Source organism: Pongo pygmaeus, chromosome 9, assembly GCF_028885625.2.
Source record: "Pongo pygmaeus isolate AG05252 chromosome 9, NHGRI_mPonPyg2-v2.0_pri, whole genome shotgun sequence".
NCBI lineage: Eukaryota > Metazoa > Chordata > Mammalia > Primates > Hominidae > Pongo > Pongo pygmaeus.
Window position 1 is genome coordinate 6,956,280 of NC_072382.2, and position 21,221 is coordinate 6,977,500.

The 21,221-nt window shown below is 44.7% G+C and overlaps 2 long non-coding RNA genes across 2 annotated transcripts in view; both read left to right on the top strand.

Annotated features, from left to right (window-relative positions):
* The first annotated feature begins 6,264 nt into the window (after nucleotides 1–6,264).
* On the top strand, nucleotides 6,265–9,991 carry LOC129008446 (uncharacterized). Its single transcript, XR_008492544.2, has 3 exons — nucleotides 6,265–6,394; nucleotides 6,686–7,400; nucleotides 9,607–9,991. It is a non-coding gene; the product is annotated as an uncharacterized LOC129008446 (long non-coding RNA).
* A 2,507-nt stretch (nucleotides 9,992–12,498) lies between these two features.
* LOC129008185 (uncharacterized) overlaps nucleotides 12,499–21,221 on the top strand; it is a 17,333-nt gene continuing 8,610 nt past the window's right edge. Inside the window, exon 1 of the long non-coding RNA XR_008492482.1 lies at nucleotides 12,499–12,535. This is a non-coding gene — a long non-coding RNA (uncharacterized LOC129008185). The remainder of the gene's footprint in view (nucleotides 12,536–21,221) is intronic.

Here is a 21,221-nt window from a genome sequence, read left to right on the forward strand (position 1 = left end):
AGGTGAGAAAATTTGAGCTTTAGGTGGTGAACAGGTTTCCCATGAGATCGTTGTGTTTTCAGGCCTCTCATATAAATGTGGAATTCCTACAATGAAGTCATGCCACCTGTGTGGTCTAGGAATGCCAGAGTTGAGAAATTAATACTAAAAAGTTGCTTTGGGCCTGGCGTGGTGGCTCACACTTGTAATCCCAGCACTTTGGGAGGCAGAGGCAGGTGAATCACCTGAGGTCAGGAGTTCGAGACCAGCCTGGCCAACATGGTGAAACCCCGTCTCTACTAAAAATACAAAAAATTAGCCACGCCTGGTGGCGTGTGCCTGTAATCCCAGCTACTTGGGAGGCTGAGGCAGGAGAATAGCTTGAACCTAGGAGGCAGAGGTTGCAGTGAGCTGAGATTGCGCCACTGCACTCCAGCCTGGGCAACAAGAGTGAAACTCCGTCTCAAAAAAAAAGTTGTCTTGGCTTAGTGGTACCCTGGGGCCTCTGGAAAAGCCAAACAGAAAACCTCTCTAGGTGGCTCCCTCAAACCTGGCCACCCAGGATTCCCCACATAAAGCCCCTCTAAAGCTCAGCTCACAATCCAAAATTACAGAACGCACAGGAAACACATCACTGCGAGAAAAGGCAACAGACATAAAAAAGAGCAGGATTCGACACCCGCTCCAAATACCCCCAGCTAGGAGAGACAGGCTGTCCAACAGGTATGTGAGACAGGCAGCTTCTGTAAGGGCTCCCAGTGATCTCCCACCCTTGACTCGACAACTTTGTGTAATTTCCATTCCTTGATTGTGGGCTGGACCTAGTGAGTTTCTTTTAACCAACTGAATTCTTATTTTACTTATTTTATTTTATTTTACTTAGAGATTGCACTTAGAGTTATTTACTTAATTTACTTAATTTACTTAGAGTTATTTACTTAGAGTTGCACTGTGTTGTCCATGCTAGGCTCAAACTCCTGGCCTTAAGCAGTCTTCCTGCCTCGGCCTCCCAAAGTGCCAGGATTACAAGCATGAGCCACTGCGCTCAGCAGCCTTCGCATTTATTTATTTTTGAGACTCACTCTGTCGCCCAGGCTGGAGGGCAATGGCGCAATCTCGGCTCACTGCAACCTCCACCCCCCAGGTTCAAGTGATTCTCCTGCCTCAGGCTCCCAAGCAGCTGAGATTACAGGCGCCTACCACCACGCCTGGCTAATTTTTGTATTTTTAGTAGAGACTGGGTTTCACCATGTTGGCCAGGCTGGTCTCGAACTCCTGGCCTCAGGGGATCCGCCTGCCTCGGCCTCCCAAAGTGCTGGGATTACAGTCATAAGCCACCGAACCTGGCTAACCAACTGAATGCTAAACTGGCCTGAGAGATTCTCCCTCCCTGGGGTCCACACCCTGCTAATGCCCTCCTGTGAGTGAATGTGATGGGCTACAGTACCTTTGAGCTAATCAAATGAGATGCTACCTAAGTGGCCCTGAACCAGTCAGGTAAGTCTTTTAAAAGAAAGGGTCATGGCAGAGAGGTGCTCTCCTGCAGGCTTGGAGTAGGGCAAGTGGCCATGGTGCCACCTACAAGGAGGCCTCTGGAAGCCGAGAGTGGTCCCCAATTGCAGCTTGCAAGAACACAGGGACCTCAGTGCCCCAATGTAGGGAACTGAATTCCGGCAACAACCAGAAGGGGTGTGAAGAGGACGCCAAACCCCAGCTGAGAACGTGGCTGGCCCACACCTTGATTGCAGCCTCGTGAGGCCCCGGCTACACCATGCCAGACTCCTCACCCACATCACCCACATCCACAGTGAGACAATGCATGGGTGTGGCTTAGAGCTTTGGAATTTATGGTAATCTGTTACACAGCAATAAATAACTTATACGAGGCCGGGATTGGTGGCTCGCACCTGTAATCCCAGAACTTTGGGAGGCCAAGGCAGGAGGATTGCTTGAGCCCAGGAGTTTGAGATCAGTGTGGGCAACCTACAGAGACCCGTCTCCACAAAAATAAAAGTAAAAATTAGCTGGGTGTGGTGGTGCATGTCTTGTAGTCCCAGTTCCGAGGGAGGTTGAGGTGGGGAGGATCACTTGAGCCAGGGAGGTTGAGGCTACAGTGAGCTGTGATTGCGCCACTGCACTCCAGCCTGGATGATGGGGCAAGACCCTGTCTCAATTTAAAAAGAAAAAGAGGCCGGGCGTGGTGGCTCACGCCTGTAATCCCAGCACTTTGGGAGGCCGAGGCGGGTGGATCACCTGAGGTGAGGAGTTCGAGACCAGCCTGGCCAACATAGTGAAACCCCGTCTCTACTAAAAATACAAAAATTAGCCGGGCGTGGTGGCAGGAGCCTGTAATCCCAGTTACTCAGGGGGCTGAGACGTGGGAATCACTTGAACCCGGGAGGCAGAAGTTGCAGTGAGCAGAGATTGTACCTTTGCACTCCAGCCTGGGTGACAAGAGTGAAACTCCATCTCAAAAAAAAAAAAGGAAAAAGAAAAAGAAAACTAATACAATGGCAAAAAGTAACGCTGTCCCTTCCGAAGGCAGGTTATGAAGACCAATTCTGTCTTGGTCACACTTTCTGGTGTTCTTTTTGAGGCCTACCTTTAAAGGAACTGAGAGCAGCCTCTGGGCAACAGCCTGGGAGGAACTGAGGTCCTTATTCCAACAACTGAGGAGAAACTGAATCTTGTCAGCAACCAGGGCATGAACTTGGAAGCAGGCAGCATCCAGGCCAGCCTTGAGGTGATTGCCGCCCAGCGACAGCTTGGCTGCAGCGTTTGATAACTGATGCTGGTGTGTTGTAAAAGTATTATTTGGGACCTGATAAATGTCTATATTAAAATGAAATCTTCACAATTTATGTTCCTCTGCCACAGCTCCAGCTGGTCCCTCCGTTTGGAGTCCTGACTTTCCGCAACATCTCTCCCTTTCTTTTTATATAAACGTGCCATGGCGATGAAGGCTTGTTAGTTCTCTTGGTTTTGACACAGGATTCTTTGACTGGTCTGGCACACTAAAAACAAGCCAATTAAACAGAGAAACATGATTCCAAAATTTACTACAGCGGAGCCCCCAACAGACTTAATCCAAGTCATGGGGTTTAGCCCAGAAAGACTTTCTGCCACTTGATCTAACACCTCAGCTCCGGACACAATGGATAAATGAGCTTGAGAGGCTTCAAAAATTTGTTTCTTTAATTTAGTTATGTCCAAAGATAAATTATCTTCCCTACCTAGGTGTCCTTTGACCGTTTCCCATGAACGATCAGTCTCATTGTAGGAATATGGTGTGATACAGAAGTCAGAAGTATTCCAGTCGCACTGCATTTGCATGCAATATTCAAGACTCTTAGCCGATCTCCAAGCCAAATAACAGACTGTCTTAAATCATTAATTTGATTAGCTAATTTTTGATCACTGCCCTGTTGAAAATTCCACATTTGGGTGGAATTGGCTTGCCAATCATTAACAAAATGAGCCGTTGGAATAGATTGGTGTAATGCCACTCCGGCAGTGGTGGCCAGTGCAGTGACTATAACTAGGTCCATGATCACAGCGATTAAAGTGAAAACAAATCTCTTAGATCTTTTGAGAATTCGTTGTAACACTTCATTAATTAAATGTACAGAGGGGGAGGATTCCTAAGGTCTGCGTAAAGTTACCGGTATCCAGATTCCTTCTCGAGCTCGAACCAACATTACACTTTTCCTGGAGTCAAAACGGGAGTTAACACAAGTGTATAAATGACAGTTAATGCATTGGACAGTTTGATTGTTCGTCCAAATTTTGATATTTCCCACTAACAGTGTGTAAGGAGGCTTAACACAACTCTATATACGAATAGTCAGGCTGGAGGTAAACAAAGCAGAGTGTTTGAATCTACGTTGATACTGAGGGAGAGGAGCGGCGGTGGCAAAACCCAATGTTCTCCATCGTACAGAAGCAATCCGAGGTGCCTGGGGATGCCGAAGAGATAGAGGGGCATACCTGGATCGAGAAGAATTATCATAATGCCAGTCGCAGTCCCATAAAGGAGGATCGGCATCAAAAAGAGGAAAAGGTTCAAAGGGGATTTATCGTGGGGTTCAGAATCACGGATGCGAGGGGTGGTAGTGGGGACAACAGACAGAAAAGTTTCCCCTTCCCATACTCACAGTCCGGACATGGCAATAGCCAATTTCCAAAGTTCTGGGTGTTCTGGGCTCAGAATGGGGAATATCATACAAGGCCTCGGGGGAGGGGGGGTTAAGCCCTTATCTTCCCATTTTAAGGGAAAGAACGAGCTGAACCTCCTATGCAAAGTAGAATGATGATCCTCGTCCTCCCAATAAGAAATAAAATAAATAGCCTCCAGGCATTCCCAGAGGAGCGATTGTTTTTTAAATAGCCCTTTGGTGCCCAGTCTGTTACAAACCATATGAGTCATTTTTTAATACTACTGCATGTGAGTTAACACAATCTTCCCAAATTAAAGTTTTAGATGGGCCCTCAAAATTTTTAGGGCATGGTTTTCCTGCAGGTTTATATTGAAAGTATGGAGTATCTCCTATTACTCCCCTTTTCATTTGTCTTAAAGGAGAAAGGGAGGGGCCAGAGACCGAATGTCCCTGTTCCCCTGTGGCTGATCTCTCCAGAAGATAAGCAGCCCAGACTTGAGTTTCTAGATGGATACAACCAGGTACATGTCCGAGGCACAGAGGAAGGAATTTATAACCCATAGTAACATTAAATGCAGTGCCTTCTTCTCCTGGTTGAGCGGGGCAATGGTTATCTGTAGCTCCAGGTATCCACACGCTATCATTAGTATAGATTTCCGCAGGAGCATCCATCCAGGTGAGAGGTCGAATAAGTGGAGGAAAAGGCACATAAGCCCAATGAGAATAATTTTGTGTATCAGGTAAATCAGTTTGAGGGAAAACTGGTGAGACAGAAAGTATAAGTAGAAGAATTATTAAATAAAACCTATTGTAAGCAAGATCCGGTGCTGAAGGAGGAAGAGAAGAACAGAGGGATGTTATTTTCAGGCTAATAGAAATGGTGAGATTTTTAGGTTCGTAAGGAGAAAAAGAAAGGTAATTAAGAGAAGTGGAATTAGTTAGAGGGGTTGATGTTGTCATTAGGGAGGATTGAACCAGACCCATTTTGATTTGGCGTGCCAGTTTTTGAGGAGTCAGCACAGATTTCACCAGGTATGAGGGCGGTCTCTGACGCAGATGTCTTTTCCCTGTGGTTTTCATAGTCAGTATTCACACGAAGTTTAAGTCTCCTAGTGGACACCCAGACAGGGGATTGATGATCTCCTGGTGAAACACAAACATACCCTCTTCCCCATGTTATAATTGTTCCAGGTTCCCAGGTATTGGTCTGGGAGTTTTTCCATAACACTGGCTTGCCTTCATTTAAGAAGAATTTTTTGCCTCTGTTCAGCTGCAGTCAGAGTATTGTCTTTAGGAACATTTAGAAAGTTTAAAGTAAACAATGCTAAATGTAATTGGGAGTGGGAGTGGTTAAATTATGCTTTTGTTGCTCAGACTGTTTGGACAATTGAGTTTTTAAAGTGCGATTGGCCCGTTCCACCACAGCCTGTCCCTGAGGATTGTAAGGGATTCCAGTAATATGGGAAATTCCCCATTGTTGCATAAATAAATCAAAAGCCTTACTAACATATCCAGGGGCATTGTCTGTCTTTATCTGATATGCAGGCCCCATAACTGCAAAGCAAGAATACAGACGTCTTTTTTTTTTTTTTTTTTTTGGAACGGAGTCACGCTCTGTGGCACAGGCTGGAGTGCAGTGGCACCATCTCGGCTCACTGCAAGCTCTGCCTGTCGGGTTCACGCCATTCTCCTGCCTCAGCCTCCCAAGCAGCTGGGACTACAGGCGCCCACCACCACGCCCAGCTAATTTTTTGTGTTTTTAGTAGAGACGGGGTTTCACTGTGTTAGCCAGGATGATCTTGATCTCCTGACCTCGTGATCCACCCGCCTCGGCCTCCCAAAGTGCTAGGATTATAGGCGTGAGCCACCGCGCCAGGCCCACATGTCTTTTAACATGGGCTGTGCCTTCCCCTGTTTGGCAAATAGCCCAAATAAAACCTGAAAAGGTGTCCACAGAAACATGTACATATGAAAGTCTGCCAAAGGAGCTAACATGAGTCACATCCATTTGCCATAAATCATTAGGAGTTAGGCCTCTGGGATTAACGTCAGTTTCCTGATTTGGAAGTACAAAAACTTGGCACTGAGGGCAGCCATGGACAAGAAGCTTAGCCTCCTTCCAGGTGAGAGCAAATTTATCTTTTAATCCAGCAGCATTGACCTGAGTGAGATTATGGAACTCCTGAGCCTCATGGATTGCAAAAGAGACCAAACAGTCGACCTTCTGGTTACCAGCAGACATGGGTCCCGGTAAAGTGGTATGAGATCTAATATGTGTTAATATAGAAAGTGTGTCTATGTTGGGGAACCGCCTGTTGTAACCTTGAAAATAAAGGAGCCAATTCAGAATTATCGATAGGTTTGATAGTAGCGATTTCTATATTTTTTGTGGCATGTACAACATAAACAGAATCAGAGACAATATTTAAAGTTTTGGGGAAATCTTGTAAGGCAATAATTACAGAATTAACTCTGCCTTTTGATCAGCGGTATAAGGGGTAAAAATAAGCTTGTCTGTAGGACCCACATAACCAGCATTTCTGTTACAGGAGCCATCAGTGAACACTGTAATGGCCTCAGGAATGGGCTGATCTCTGGTCAATCGAGGGACCAACCAAGAAGTCATTTTTATAAAATCAAACAATTTGTTTTTTGGAGAATGATTGTCAATAACACCGATAAAATCAGCCACGTGAATTTGCCACAGTATGGAATGTTGAAAAGTGGCTTGAACTTCGAGCTGATTTAAAGGAACCACAGTTAAATTTGGATCAAATCCAGAAATTTTAACTATTTGACACCGAGCTTGTCCAATTACAGATTTTTCAACAGCACCTTGTAATTTAGCCAAAAAATTAGGATATAATTGATTGTGACCCTGTTTAACAGTAGTAAAAGAAACAGGAGCTTGGCGGGGGTGTGTAATTTATCCCAAGCTCTTACACACACCTTTGTTACTTGTTCGGTGCTGAGAGCATCAAAGCCTAATTAGGTGGTATTGTCAGAGTAATTATTGGAGCCTGTGAGCTGAGCCTGAGTAATTGGAATGCCATCAGCCCGATTTAGCTGAGCCTGCAGACAGGCCTCCTCTGACCACCAAGTACAGAATTGTAAATGCTGAGATGGAGTTAGAACAGCTTTTGCCAAAAGGTCCCAGTCTAAAGGAAGCAAAATGACCTCAGTACAAAGAGTCTGTAATACCTTTTAACATAAGGAGAAGCAGGATCATACTGAGTACAAGCATCCTTGAATTTTTTTAAAAAGGTAAGATTGAGCGGCGCATATTGACACACTTGTACCCCTTGAGCATTGGGAGGTTCCAGAGCGACGGGATAAGCCCGTGCCTCTAAACCACTTGTTTCTTTGTTCTGGCGTAATAAGCGTTACATGGAAGTTTTAAGAATAGGCACATGAGATGGAGTCGGTATAGAAGTGACAGGAAAAGTATGTGCAGATAAGGGAAACTGAGGTTAAGGAGGTCAGGCCGGTATGAGAGCGTGAGAAAGGGGTATTGGGGGAGCAGAAGAGGCAGAAGCATACTGGTGATTATTGTGCCAGTCCTGTGCAACCAGAGTGGCAGGGGCATCCATGCGTGAAGAAGGGTACAGAGAAGCAGGTTGAGTGGATGGCAAAGTGACCGGTTGAGGGACCGAAATGACAGGAGGGTGAGGGGCTGTGGTGGACGGGGGAGGGTCTGCAGAATTACAGATAAATTGTAGTTTGATCCCAGAGCCATTAGATGGCTCCAGAGGCAAAGGCTGCAAAGGTTTGAAGAGGGAAAACAGCATAGATATGGTCTCGGGCTGTCCAAGTCGGGGCCGCGGGAGCTACAAGTACCAGCTCTTCGTGAAAAGAAATAAAATCATCAGGGAGTAACATTAAGCCAAAGTCACCGGAGTTAGATATTGAATCCTCAACATTCTCAGGTCAGGGAGGAGCAGGTGAAGGGAGAGGCTGAGCAGATAACAAAGGCTGAGCGGGAGAGGAAAGCTGAGGAAGAGGTAGAGGGTCACCAGATTCAGAAAATTGTGGTAACTGCAGGGGGTCACAGGATTGGTGTGTCATTAGGATGGCATGTACCAAGGCCCAATCACCCCAAACAGTGATGGGAACATAATTTCCTGTTGGGACCAGTCCCTGGAATTTTGCACCAACACGATCCCATAGTTCCACATCTAACGTTCCATTTTCAGGAAGCCAAGGACAGTGTTCTTCCACCGCCCTGAAATGAGTGACCATATTTTCCATGGGTACCTGAACTCCTCCCTGTTTTAACAGGAGTTTAATACAGCAGAGATAAGCATAATGTTTAGATTATGCGTGGCCCATAGTTACCCCGGACCATACACAGACAACTCACCAGTCATCAGGGAGCTGAACAAGCATTTCTGTGGACCGGACCAATGAACGTTTCTACGTACCTACCAAAGGGAATCGGGTTCCCACATGCACTTAGGAAAAAAACCACGTTGGTGTGCCAGATATTGGGGGAACCCGCCCCCAATATTTCAACATAGGTTCTTTCTATTTTCCATAAGTGTCGGCCAGCTAAGAAATAAAGACAGACAGTATAAAGAGAGGAATTTTACAGCTTGGCCGCCAGGGGTGACATCACATATCAGTAGGACCGTGATGCCTGCCTGAGCCTCAAACCAGCAAGTTTTTCTTAAGGGTTTCGAAAGGGGGGGGCGTGTAAGAACAGGGAGTAGATACAAAGATCACATGCTTCAAAGGGCAAAAAGCAGAACCACTAATAAGGGTCCAACAAAGATCACAAGGCAAAGGGCAAAAGCAGAACTACTGATAAGGGTCTATGTTCAGCAGTGCACATATTGTCTTGATAGACATCTTAAACAACAGAAAACAGGGTTCAGGAGCAGAGAACCAGTCTGACCACAAATTTACCAGGGCAGAGTTTTTCCCCACCCTAGTAAGCCTGAGGGTACTGCAGGAGACCAGGGTATATCTCAGTCCTTATCTCAACCGCATAAGACAGACATTCCCAGAGCGGTCGTTATAGACCTCCCCCAAGGAATGCATTCCTTTCCCAGGGTATTAATCTTAATATTCCTCGCTAGGAAAAGAATTTAGCAATATCTTCCTTACTTGCACGTCCGTTTATAGGCTCTCTGCAAGAAGGAAAATATGACTTTTTGCCTGACCTTGCAGGCAGTCAGACCTTATGGTTGTCTTCCCTGGTTCCCTAAAAATTGCTGTTATTCTGTTCTTTTTCAAGGTACACTGATTTCATATTGTTCAAACACACATGTTTTACAATCAATTTGTACAGTTAACACAATTATCACCGTGGTCCTGAGGTGACGTACATCCTCAGCTTATGAAGATAACAGGATTAAGAGATTAAAGTAAAGAGAGGCATAAGAAATTATAAAAGTATTATTTGGGAACTGATAAGTGTCCATATTAAAATGAAATCTTCACAATTTATGTTCCTCTGCCACGGCTCCAGCTGGTCCCTCCGTTCGGGGTCCCTGACTTCCTGCAACAGCAACTCCATTCAGAAGAGGGCAGGACAGACAGCGGCAGGCCTCATCAGAACCCGAAGGCCATGCAGAACCTTCTCATGACAGCCTCTTGGGGGAGACAGGGGACCAACCAGAGTTGTAGCAGCTCTTACAGACCTCCCACTCTCTGGAGGATCACAAGGTGTCCTGCCATGACTCAGATGAGCCTCAGTTTGAGCTTTTGCCTCCGTGGCCTGTGTGGATATGTGCAGGGCCACCAGGGTGCCGTGGTGGAGCCGTTCCCTACACAGCCTGGAGGGCTTGTGTGAAGTGGCTATTTATAATGAGCAGACTTAGGAGAAATTGAATAAAGAGGTTTTCATGAAATCTGTAAATGGGAATATGTTGCCTCAAAAATCCAAGTAGCCCCAACAAATGTTATTAGAAAGCCTGTCTTAGTCTGCAAATTAACACCACAAATTGGACAGCTGATAAAGAAAAGAAATTTATCTCTCCCAGTTTTGGAGGCTGGGAATTCCAAGAGCATGGTGCTGGCATCAGGCAAGGGTCATCCTGTGGCAGAAGGGTGTAAGGCAGAAGCAAGCATGTGAGACAAGGAGGAAATCAGGCCGACCTCGCTTTTTTAACACACCCAGTCTCGAGATCACTAACCTACTCCTGCCATAACGGGATTAATTCATTCATGAGGGCAGAGCCTTCATGACCTAATCACCTATGGAGGGTCCGCTCCACAACATTGTTACAATGGCAATTACATTTCTTTTTTTGTTTGTTTGAGATGAGTCTCTCCTCCCAGTTTGCCAGTAAAGCTCCTCTTTCGACTGTGTAGCCGTCCTGGTGGTCTTTTGGATGACAGTTAGGACAATTTTTTTCCTTGACCTGAGTCATTTTATCTTCACCTTTTGTAATTAGGGATATTTTAGGGGGGTTTCTATTTAATTTTTTTCTCCAGGGAGTCTCAGTGTGCATGACCACGTCGCGGCAGTGAGGACAGCAGCAGTAATGTATCTGCTTGCTGAGCCCTGAGGAACCTCTGCCATGGGAATCCTGGTGCTCTGAACACCACATAAATTCTTGCTCAAACAGTGGCCCCCCGCGGGGAGTTCTTGCCTTTTTACATGCAGCATTTGGGAAAGTGGGGCCAGCTTCTGGCTGAGACATATAACCATTCCCTCCAATGAATGATGCTACCACATACTAGGGTCCAGTCTGGGGTCAGGATTCACTTTATGTCTGGCTCCTCGGCCCTCTTTCCCCATCATTACCTCTGGCTTAAGCTGCTACTTTTAAAGCAGATGCTTGGAAAATCCCAGGAGAACCACCCTAAAGTGATGCGGCCCAGAGCACAGGTGTGCCAGCAATCGGCCAAGACAGTCCAGGCCAGTCTGAGCCCACTACCTGTGGTATGGACCTGATGAGTAAGCCAAGAGTGAGAGGAGAAAACATGCCGTGCAGGATCGGCATCCAGTCCTCCAGTTCCCAGCATGAATTGTTTGATTTGGGTGCATGGCATCCCTGCCGGACACTGGGCGGCCCCCACCCAGGGATCTGTGGATACTGGGACGAAAGACATTGGCACCAGTGGACATGACATAAAATTTATTACTCACATAATAAACAGCAAGAGGATAAACAGCCCTTCCTCCCACAGAAGGGCTCAAGGTTGGTCTGGAGCAGAATAAGCTGTGTGGGGAGGGGAGAAGTGGCCTCAGGTTTCTGCCGTGCGGAAGGGTGACCCGGGTGGAGGTGCCTGGGTGCAGCCTGGGTGCAGCCTGGGGCTGGTGTGGTTTGAAATTCCTACTCACGCCAAGAGACGGAGGGCACCCTTGGGTTCTCTGATTGGGCCACCCAGATATGGGGCAAAAAGGAGGGATGGGGACATAGAAGCTGTCAGTGATCAAACAACAAAAATAGAGTCTTTCTGTCTATGACACCTAAGATGCCTGCTGTGGCTATTTCTGTTCAAAGCCAGGAAGCGGTTGGTGGGAAGCCTGAAGCAGGCACTGGTCCACAGCAATTCCCACATCAACTACAATGCCTGGGTTGCAGCCTGGGAGGGACTGTGAGCCACAGGGCCCAGCTAAGCTGCAGCCGGATTCCTGACCTGGAGAAACCGTGGAATCATAACTGAGAATTGTTTTAAGCCTCTCAGTTTTGGGGTAATTTGTTATACTGCAGCAGATAACTTGTCTGGATTTTGGTATTGCAGGTGGGTTGCTGCCATAACAAATAGCTAAAAACAAGAGGGCAGTATTCAAACTGGGCTTCCAAAAGGAAGGGCCAGGCACAGTGGTTCATGCCTGCAATCCCAGAACTTTGGGAGGCCACAGCGGGCAGATCAACACCAGCCTGGGCAACTTAGTGAGACCTTGACTGTAGAAAGCAAAGGTTCCTCTTCAAAGCTTCCCCTTTAAATCATAAATGTTATTGATATCTTTTCTCAGAACTAACTTTCTTCAAGTTTCTTATTTTATAGTAATAACTCTCTGTTAAGCCTTATGTAGCAAATGTAACAGAATAAGCATACTCTGACTTCAGTATCTATGTTAAACATGCTCACAGGCACGTAGTACATTCTATGTCCTTGTACCTTAGTCAAAATATTCGTGCTGGATGTGTCCAGGCATTTCCCAGATTGCAGCATACACTCCTCCCTTATTTGGGAATATTATTACTTTTCTAAGTCCTTTCGTAAGCAACTTCCTTTTTTCCTTTGTTCCTCCCTGCCTTTACCTATTTAAAAAAGTTTAAACTGTTAGCCAATCGGGTTTTAGTTTAGATGGTAAGGTCTGGCTCCAACCAATGACATGGCAATAGGGACCTCATGCGTAAGGGATAAATATTCTAGTGTCTTTTTTATTTTGTATGTGATCGTGGCAGGATTGCGGACGGGCAGCACTCTTTCTGCAGAAGGTAAAAATCACCTTGCTGAGGAAGCTTTTTGTCTGATTGCTGATTCTTCTTTGTGGCATCGGGGAATAAGGCTTTATTTCTAACAGCTTGGGGGCTCGTCTGGGATCACCCAGTCTCCTTCGGGTCGGGGTCTCTGATTCCCGCCCCCCACCAAGAGGAGGCCCCCCACCAAGGGGAGGACCCCCACTGCCTTATTGCGGTGGCCTCAGGGACTGGGAATCCGGACTCACCTGTTGTGATGAATAAACCCAGACCCTCAGCAAGGCGGAAAAGGACGAATAGGCTTCCATTGCACTGCTGCAGCGACCAGATACTCTGTTCACAGAGCAAAGTAAAGAAACGTCGCAAGGGGGCGACAAAGTACTTGCTTGGTGGTCGGGATTATGCTGGAGGTTAAAAGTGTGTGTGAATAGTCACAAGCCTCACTGCAGGCGGTGTTGCTTGCCTAAATCATTATAAGTCCTACTGCTGGACCAAGCGAGTGAGTCTCGCCTGCGGTTCCATGGCTACCTCATACGACTTAAGGCAGATCTTGCCGTGGGGTTTATACCGGCACGCCAAAGCTAAGAGGGGCCTAAATTCCCGCGAGGAAAGTGGCCAGGTAGGACAAAGTGAGTGAAGAGTGTAAAAAGCCTCCAGAAAGAAAAAGAGGAGTTAAATCCTCTTCAGGGAAAACGTGTAGGGAAAAGAAAGAGAGATCAGACTGTCACTGTGTCTATGTAGAAAGGGAAGACATGAGAGACTCCATTTTGAAAAAGACCTGTACTTTAAACAATTGCTTTGCTGAGATGTTGTTAATTTGTAGCTTTGCCCCAGCCACTTTGACCCAACCACTTTGATCCAATCTGGAGCTCACAAAAACATGTGTTGTATGAAATCAAGGTTTAAGGGATCTAGGGCTGTGCAGGACATGAATTATTAACAAAATGTTTACAAGCAGTATACTTGGTAAAAGTCATTGCCATTCTCTAGTCTCAATAGACCAGGGGCACAATGCACTGTGGAAAGCCGCAGGGACCTCTGCCCTTGGAAGCGGAGTATTGTCCAAGGTTTCTCCCCATGTGATAGTCTGAAATATGGCCTCCTGGGATGAGAAAGACCTGACTGTCCCCCAGCCCGACACCCATAAAGGGTCTGTGCTGAGGTGGATTAGTAAAGGAGGAAAGCCTCTTGCAGTTGAGATAAAGGAAGGCCACTGTCTCCTGCCTGCCCCTGGGAACTGAATGCCTCGGTAGAAAACCTGATTGTACATTTGTTCAATTCTGAGATAGGGGAAAAACCGCCCTATGGTGGGAGGTGAGACATGTTTGAAGTAATGCTGCCTTGTTATTCTTTACTCCGCTGAGATGTTTGGGTGGAGAGAAACACAAATCTGGCTTACATGCGCATCCAGTCATAGTACATTCCCTTGAACTTAATTATGACATAGATTCTTTTGCTCACATGTTTTTTGCTGACCTTCTCTTTATTATCACCCTGCTCTCCTACTACCTTCCTTTTTGCTGAAATCATGAAAATAATAATCAATAAAAACTGAGGGAATTCTGAGGCTGGTGCCGGTGCTGAGCGCCAGTCCCCTGGGCTCACTATTGTTTCTCTGTACTTTGTCTCTGTGTCTTATTTCTTTTCTCAGTCTCTTGTACCACCCGACTAGAAATACCCACAGGTGTGGAGGAGCTGGCCACCCCTTCAAAACGAAACCTCAAGCACGTAAGATTGAAAATATAAGCAAGCCAGGAAAAAACAGGATAGACAAGAAACTCCAGGATTAAGAGGTTAAGTCTACCTGATATTCAATATGGGAAAGGTTTCTAGTAAATCGGGGGCAAAAAAGATGCAAGTTATCAAATCCCTCCCAATAGTCCTTTAAGGCTCATGTTAAAGTATTGGAAAGATAATTAAAAAACTAAATTAAAAAAAAAGCAGCAAATAATTGAGTATTGTTGCTTTATTTGAACTAAAAAGCCAATTCTCAAGCCAGCGGTTTTTTAGTCAAAATTTACGTCAGTTAAAGATTAAATCTGTCAACTTTTAATAATATATGTTTATAGGAAAAGTCCTGTGTCACAAGAAAAATTGATTATGCTTTATGCTAGCAGCAAGGGCCTATTATTCTTTATCCTTTAAAAACAACCAAAGGGGGACTAGAAAATAAAAGAGTCAAAAATGGCCTTATCTAATAAGAGACAGGACCCTCTAAACCACCTTCCCCATTTCTTAATAACCTGCCGCCACCTCCCCAGGTAGCTGCTGCTGTCCTAGATCCCCTTCTGGACCTGATCCCAGACCCAGCTGCCACTCCGGGCCCCCCTACTCATGTTCTTCCTCCCCCATATAACCCAGATTCTTGTGAATCCCAGGAGCCTAAAAATTCTAAATATCCTTCTTTAAAGAAAAGACTCCAACGAAAATTAAAACAATGTAAGAAGGATATTCAGAATTTCCCTTTTCCTCCCCCTCAAAAAAGTTAACTTCAACATTCTTTCCTTTAAGGAACGTTCCTCAAGGAGGAGAAGCTATTGGTTTTGTGGATGCTCCCTTACTGGGTCTGAAGTTTGGAGTTTAAAAAGAGAACTAAAGCCACTATTAAATAATCCTAACAGGGTGGCAGATCAAATTGATCAGTTTTTAGGTCATCAGTTATATACTTGGGCCGAATTAGTGTGCATCCTAGGTATTCTTTTTTCAAGGAAAAAAATAAATACGATCTGGGAACGTAAACATCCTCCAGGTCAAAATGTTCTGGCAGCAAATAATAAATTCCCTGCTTAGGACCCGCAGTGGGATAAAATAATGCTGCCCACCGAAATAATATAAGGAATTTTTAAAAAATAATAATCAGGGGGATTCAAAACTCAGCACCCAGACCCCAAAACCTTTCCAAAGCATTTAAGGTCCAACAAAAGAAAGATGAAGGACCTATGAGGTTCATAGATAAATTAAAAGAACAAATAAAAAAATATTCTAACTTAGACCCAGAAAGCCCTCTTGGGCAAGGAATGTCAAAACTGCACTTTGTTACTAACAGTTGGCCAGACATTGCTAAAAAGTTACAAAAATTAGAAAATTTAAAAAATCAATAAAAAAGTTATTTAAAAAGGCTCAAAAACTAAATGTAAAAAAAATGAGGAAAGACAAAGGCAAAAAGCAAAAATCTTTTGGCAAAATTCACTAGTCTCTGGCAGATGATGCCAGGGACTAGATCTAGACCCGGGCCTATAAAGTTCTCTAGGTGAGGCAAAAGGAAAAAGTTTAGGAATTCAAAAATGCAAAACAAAAAAAGAAGGCAAGGTCAGTATTTATTTATTTATTTATTTATTTAATTTATTTTTTTTTTTATGAAGTATTTATTGATCATTCTTGGGTGTTTCTCGGAGAGGGGGATATGGCAGGGTCATAGGATAATAGTGCAGAGAAGGTCAGGAGATAAACACCTGAACAAAGGTCTCTGGTTTTCCTAGGCAGAGGACCCTGCGGCCTTCTGCAGTGTTTGTGCCCCTGGGTACTTGAGATTAGGGAGTGGTGATGACTCTTAAAGAGCATGCTGCCTTCAAGCATCTGTTTAACAAAGCACATCTTGCACCGCCCTTAATCCATTTAACCCTGAGTTGACACAGCACATGTTTCAGAGAGCAGGGGGCTGGGGGAAAGGCCATAGATCAACAGCATCCCAAGGCAGGAGAACTTCTCCTAGTCAGAACAAAATGGAGTCTCCTATGCCCACCTCTTTCTACACAGACACAGCAACAATCTGATCTCTCCTTCCTTTCCCCACACTTCCCCCCCTTGTCTTCAACAAAACCGCCATCGTCCTCATGGCCCGCTCCCGATGGTTGCTGTCTCTTCGGAGCTGTTGGGTACACCTCCCAGATGGGGCGGCCGGGCAGAGGCGCTCCTCACTTCCCAGACAAGGTGGCCGGGCAGAGGCGCTCCTCACCTCCCAGACGGGGCGGCCGGGCAGAGGCGCTCCTCACTTCCTCCCAGACGGGGCGGCCGGGCAGAGGCGCTCCTCACCTCCCAGACGGGGCGGCCGGGCAGAGGTGCTCCTCACTTCCCAGACGGGGCGGCCAGGTAGAGGCGCTCCTCACTTCCTCCCAGACGGGGTGGCAGCCGGGCAGAGGCGCTCCTCACCTCCCAGACGATGGGCGGCCGGGCAGAGGTGCTTCTCACTTCCCAGATGGGGCGGCCAGGCAGAGGCGCTCCTCACTTCCTAGACGGGGTGGCAGCGGGGCAGAGGCTGTAATCTTAGCACTTTAGGAGGCCAAGGCAGGTGGCTGGGAGGTGGAGGCTGTAGCGAGCCGAGATCACGCCACTGCACTCCAGCCTGAGCAACACTGAGCATCGAGTGAGCGAGACTCGGTCCGCAATCCCAGCACCTCGAGAGGCCGAGGCAGGCAGATCACTTGCGGCCAGGAGCTGGAGACCAGCCCGGTCAACACGGGGAAACCCCGTCTCCACCAAAAATACAAAGACTAGTCAGGCGTGGCGGCGCGCGCCCGCAATCCCAGGCACTCGGCAGGCCGAGGCAGGAGAATCACAGGAGCCCGAGGCAGGGAGGTTGCAGCGAGCCGAGATCACGGCAGCACAGTCCAGCTTCGGCAACAGAGGGAGACCGAAAAAAGAAGGAGAGGGAGACCGAAGAAAGAGGGGAGAGGGAGAGGCAGAGGCAGAGGCAGGGAGAGGGCGAGGGCGAGGGAGAGGGCGAGGTTATTTATTTTTTAACTAATTAATTAATTTATTTATTTATTTTGGGATGGAGTCTCGCTTTGTCGCCCAGGCTGGAGTGCAGTGGCCTGATCTTGGCTCACTGCAAGCTCCGCTTCCCAGGTTCACGCCATTCTCCTGAGTAGCTGGGACCACAGGCGCCCACCACCATGCCCAGCTAATTTTTTGTATTTTTAGTAGAGACAGGGTTTCACTTGTTGGCCAGGACGGTCTGGATCTCCTGACTTGGTGATCGGCCTGCCTCGGCCTCCCAAAGTGCTAGGATTATAGGTGTGAGCCACCGCGCCCGGCCAGGTCAGTATTTTAGAAAAAAAAGTCAAAGTAAGTGTCATGGGAGCTGTGGATGCGAAAATAAAGAGGAGAAGCAAAGAAGCTTTGGGCTTGGTAGGGAGGAAGGAAAAGACAGATGTTACAGATGCGGAAGACCCGGTCATTTTAAAAGGGAATGTCCCAAGTTAGAAAAGGCAGAAAAAGCTCCCCCACTTGTGACCACCTTTAAAGAAGAATAGGGGGGTCAGGGGTTCTGTCTTTTCTATTTTGAGTCCTACCAAGAGCCCTTGATAAATTTAGAGGTGGGACCCAGACATAAATTAATCACCTTTTTAATCGACTCAGGAGCAGCCCATTCACCTGTTTTCCTTCAGCTCATTTAGTTTGTTCCCCAAAGGAATTAACAGTTTCTGGGGTTAAAGGGGAAGGATTCAAGGCAAAAGTTTTAGAAAATACAGAAGTTAAATATATAAATTGGTTTATATACAATTTTTATTAATTCCTAAAGCAAAAGCCAATTTGTTAGAAAGAGATTTAACGTTAAAGTTAGGTATAGGTTTACAAGTTAGTCCAAAAGGTTTCCTAACCTCTTTAAATTTATTAGCTATAGCAGATAAAAAATACATTCATCCAGCTGTCTTGTCAAGGGAAGGTAATCAGGGAAATTTACAGATTCCTCCAACACATGTTCAGTTAAAGACTCCAGGGGAAATAGTAAAAAGAAAGCAATACCCTATTCCTTTAGAAGGAAGAATAGGGTTAAAGCCTGTAATTAAAAGACTTATTAAAGATGGGCTATTGAACCTTCTATGTCTCCATACAATACTCCAATGTTACCAGTCAAAAAATCAGATGAATCATACCGATTAGTGCAAAATCTTAGAGCTATCAATCAAATAGTTCAAACCACTCATCCTGTTGGGCCTAACCCCTACACTATTCTTAGTAAAATTCCATATAGTCATCAGTGGTTCACAGTAATAGACTTAAAAGATACATTTTAGGCATGTCCTTTGGCTAAAGACAGCCAAAATATATTTGCCTTTGAGTGGGAGGACCCCTATTTAGGGCAAAAGCAACAATACAGGTGGACACTTTTTACCCCAAGGATTTACAGATTTTCCCAATCTTTTTTGTCAAGTATTTTTAAAAAATTATTGTCCCAAAACAGTTATGCTTGCTTCAGTATGTAGATAATATTCTTATATCTAAGGAAGAGATAGAAAAAGTAGCTGGACTTTCTACAAAAGTTCTTAACCACCTACAAGATAAAGGGTTGTGGGTTTCAAAAGAAAAGCTTCAATATGTAGAACCTAAAGTTAAATATCTAAGCCATTTAATAAGTGCAGGTAAAAGAAAAATAAGAGCCCCAAAAATTGAGAAAATCATGTCTCTACCCTTGCCCCGAACCAAACAAGAACTTAAAAAATTGCTAGGATTAGTTGGGTATTGTCGTTTATAAATTGACTCATATGCATTAAAAAGTAAACTTATATAAGAAATTAAAGAGGAACCGAATCCCCTTATATGGACTTCTAAAGAAGTTAATCAAGTGGAGAAATTAAAAGAAAGACTCATCACTACTCCCATCCTAGCCTTACCCTCTTTAGAAAACCATGTCATCTTTTTGTTAACGTAGACGATAGAGTGGGGTGGTCACTAAAGAACATGGAGGCGGTCAACAACCAGTAGCCTTTCTATCAAAAGCATTAGATCCAGTTGCCAGTAGATGGCCTCCGTGTATTCAGTCTGTAGCAGCCACAGCAATACTAGTTGAAGAAAGTAAGAAATTAACTTTTGAAGGGTATCTAACAGTGAACGCCCCTCACCAAGTTAAGGTGATCCTAAACCAAAAAGCTGGGAGATGGCTTACTGATTCTAGAATCTTAAAATATGAGGCTATTCTATTAAAAAAAAAGACGATTTAACAGATAATTCCTGAAATCCAGCAAGCTTCTTAACAGGAAAACTACTGCTCAAAAAAAGAACATTTGTGGTTAGATTTAATTGACTATCGTACAAAAGTTAGGCCAGATTTAGTAGAGACCCCTTTTAAAACAGAGCGACATCTGTTTATAGATGGCTCCTCCCAGGTAATTGAAGGGACACGACATAATGGATATGCTATAATTATAGGAAGATCTTAAAAGAAGTAAAATCAGGAAGATTACCAAATCGTTGGTCTGCCCCAACCTTGCGAGTTAGTCACACTTAGTCAGGTCCTAAAATATTTACAGAACCAGGTAAAAACCATCTATACTGACTCTAAATATGCCTTTGGGGTATCTCATACGTTTGAGAAAATTGGGGCTAAGCAAGGACTAATTAACAGTAAAGGTAAAGAACTTCCTCATGAAACACTAATTGTTCATCTTTTTAATAATCTTCAATTGCCTGAAGAAATAACCATTGTCCATGTTCCAGGACACCAACCTAACTTTTCTTTTAAAAGTCGAGGAAACAATCTTGCAGACCAAATAGCAAAGCAGGCTGCTGTTTCTGAGATGCGCATTTTTCATTTAACCCCTTGTCTCCCTTCTACTACTATAGTTCCTGTTTTCTCTCAAGACGAAAAAGTTAGCAAAGATTAGAGCTCAAAAAAAATTCAAAAGGAAGATGGCTATTTCCAGATCAAAGACAAATGTTATCCAAGCCTCTTATAAGAGAAATTTTGTCCCAGCTACATCAGGGAACTCATTAGGGTCCCCAAGCTATGTGTGATGCAGTTCTGTTTATGGATGTATTAAAATTTATACTTTAGCCAAACAAGTTACAGTTATTTAATTTGCAAAAAAATAAAACACAAATAATCAAGCCTTAAAAAAAATACCCCTTAGAGGAAAAAATCCAGGACTAAAGCCATTTCAAAGTGTTCAAATTAACTATACTAAAATGCCCCCAATTGGTGGCCTAAAATATTTATTAGTAATAGTAGATCATTTTACCCAGTGAGTAAAAGCCATTCTTTTTTCAAGTGTAACTGCCAGTAATGCAGTCAAAGCCTTAATTAAACATATTGTACCTAGGTTTAGATTAATAAAAAATATTAATTCACACAATGAAACCCATTTTACTGCACATGTTATTATCTAGTACTGGCGCAAGTACTAGACATAAAGTGGGAATATCACATTCCTTTCCATCCATCCTCTTCAGGAGGATTAAAAAGGATAAATCAGACTCTTAAAAATCATGTAACTAAATCAGTCCTAAAGACTCGGTTGCCATGAACGAAACATCTTCCTATTGCTTTATTAAAAATTAAAACTGCCCCTAGGAAAGACGTTGGATTGTCCCCTTATAAAATGTATAATTACCCTACTTACATTCTTCTGCTGATGTCCGTACGTTTTTATTGTTATTTGTGGGAGGAGGGATTTGAACCCCGTGGCTATTTGATCTCTAGCTTTGAATTTATTTGGTATACCTTGTGAAATGCTAGTTGCATCTAAATAAACATGGGGGTCAAAGGACCCAAGAAGGGCTTCTCTTGTTTTACGATGCCATGTTTTTTTTTTGTTTTTTTTTGTTTTTTCTGGTTGATGAAATGCCAGGGTAAAAGGGATAGCCAATTCAACTAGAGTAAAAGTACGGCTCCAATTATTTGGCAGAGTGTCCAGCAAAGTCCCTCCACAATACCACTATACCTCTGCTTGGGGATGAATAAAGGCTGACTGATGGGTCAGCTCTT